This window comes from Mandrillus leucophaeus, unplaced genomic scaffold, assembly GCF_000951045.1.
Source record: "Mandrillus leucophaeus isolate KB7577 unplaced genomic scaffold, Mleu.le_1.0 Scaffold1208, whole genome shotgun sequence".
Lineage (NCBI taxonomy): Eukaryota > Metazoa > Chordata > Mammalia > Primates > Cercopithecidae > Mandrillus > Mandrillus leucophaeus.
The window spans coordinates 374,481-376,781 of NW_012100410.1; the positions used below are offsets into that span (position 1 = coordinate 374,481).

The 2,301-nt window shown below is 43.6% G+C and overlaps 1 protein-coding gene across 2 annotated transcripts in view; it reads right to left on the reverse strand.

Annotated features, from left to right (window-relative positions):
• Positions 1–2,301, reverse strand: part of LOC105532499 (ankyrin repeat domain-containing protein 13C) — a 96,769-nt gene that overhangs the window by 77,419 nt on the left and 17,049 nt on the right. The gene's annotated exons all lie outside the window — the stretch shown is intronic.

Sequence of the window (2,301 nt, forward strand, 5' to 3'; positions counted from 1 at the left end):
ATCATATGCAGGATGAAATACGAGATGTGCATGTGATAAATTCCAGTTTCCTCTTAGCTTGACAAGAGATCGGCCATGATTAAAACACACACACACACACACACACACACACACACACACACACACACACTTTTGCTCAATAAAGGCAGAATGGAATGGGAATTGTTGGCAAAGTCAGCAAAATACTATTTTGAGCAAAATTTAGAAAACAGCACAAAGAAATTCACTACACTAAAGTCATCTCCATGGCCAGGCACGGTGGCTCACGCCTGTAATCCCAGCACTTTGGGAAAGTGGCAGGCAGATCACCTGAGGTCAGGAGTTCAAGACCAGCCTAGCCAACATGGTAAAACCCCATCTCTACTAAAAATACAAAAGTTAGCCAGGCATGGTGGCACCCGCCTGTAATCCCAGCTACTTGGGAGGCTGAGGCAGGAGAATTGCTTGAACGTGGGAGACAGAGGTTGCAGTGAGCCAAGATTACCCCATTGCACTCCAGCCTGGGCGACAAGAGTGAAACTCTGTCTCAAAATAAATAAATAAAATAAAGTCATCTCTGTAAGCAATTTTACCAAAAACAAAACAAAACCCTGGATTACAGAAAATCTCTTTATCTTAACTAGGGACAAAAAAACAAGGCAGATTTGGAGATACAAGTCACATTATGCTTTTCAGAAATAAGAACTGGAGGTACAAATTTCCATTGGTACTTAGTACTTTAATATGAAATATGCAATGACGGAAAGCATCTTTCGGCCAGGTGCAGTGGCTCACGCCTGTAATCCCAGCACTTTGGGAGATCAAAGTGGGCGCATCACCCGAGGTCGGGAGTTCAAGACCAGCCTGACCAACATGGAGAAGCTCCATCTCTACTAAAAATACAAAATTAGCCAGGGGTTATGGCGCATGCCTGTGATCCTAGCTACTGAGGAGGCTGAGGCAGGAGAATCGCTTGAACCTGGGAGGCGGAGGTTGCGGTGAGCCGCGATGGTGCCACTGCACTCCAGTCTGGGCAACAAGAGCAAAACTCCGTCTCACAAAAAAAAAAAGAAAAGCATCTTTCATTATAGGCAGTTTTATATATGAATTTAGTAAAACTGGTTTCTCTCTCCTCCCATGTAGAAATTGCATACCTATCTCATGAAGATATTAAAGAAACCACCCCTCCCCTCACAAACAACTCTATGTCTGCAATTTTTCACTTTCTGCAAAGGACGTATAGAGACACTCAAGCGAATTTTCCACATTAGGAACTCTCAGTAAAGCACAGTTTTCCTACTACTACTAACTAATATGTTCAGTTCAAATAAAATGAAAATGCTTAAGAACGTTTTTTGTTGTTGTTGCTGTTTTGTTTTGTTTTGAGACAGAGTCTCATTCTGTTGCCCAGGCTAGAGTGTAGAGGTCGATCTGGGCTCACTGCAACCTCCGCTTCCGGGGTTCAGGTGGTTCTCCTGCTTCAGCCTCCTGAGTAGCTGAGATTACAGGTGAGTGCCGCTACGCCCAGCTACTTTTTATATTTTTAGTAGAGATGGGGTTTCATCATGTTGGCCAGGCTGATCTCAAACTCCTGACCTCAGGTGATCCGCCCGCCTCGGCCTCCCAAAGTTCTGGGATTACAGGCATGATTGAGCCACCACGCTCGGCCCTTAAAAACAATTTTAAGCACAGTTATACACTGATACATTAGGAGCCACCTGTGGGTCAGATTCATAAACTATTCAGTGCCTTCAGTCTTCAGCATAATACAAGGTTAAAAAAAAACCAACATGAGCAAGTAACAATTTCCAATTTGATTGGTCTAGAATGAAGTCCTCTTCCTTCTTTTCAAAATATTGAACTAAATTTCCCAAGTTTGCATTCACATTCGATGATAATTTACCAAGACCTAAAAGTAGTCCCAAAAAGCAAACAAATTTGGCTGGGCGCAGTGGCTCTCGCCTACAGTCACCGTACTTTGGAAAGCTGAGGTGAACAGATCGCTTGAGGTCAGGAGTTCAGACCAGCCTGGCCAACAAGGCAAAACCCTGTCTCTACTAAAAATACCGGGTGTAGTAGTGCACACCTGTAATCCAGCTACTCGGGAGGCTGAAGTAGAAGAATCGCTTGAGTCTGGGTGGCGGAGGTTGCAGTGAGCCGAGATGGCGGCATTGCACTCCAGCCTAGGCAATAAAGTGAGACCCTGTCTCAAAAAAAAAAAAAAGCAAACAAACTTGTTGACAATTTGGTGTTAAAAACAAAAGGTCAACACCAGCTATGCCAAAACCAAAGCTTTACTTTGAGCTATCTTTTTTTTTTTTT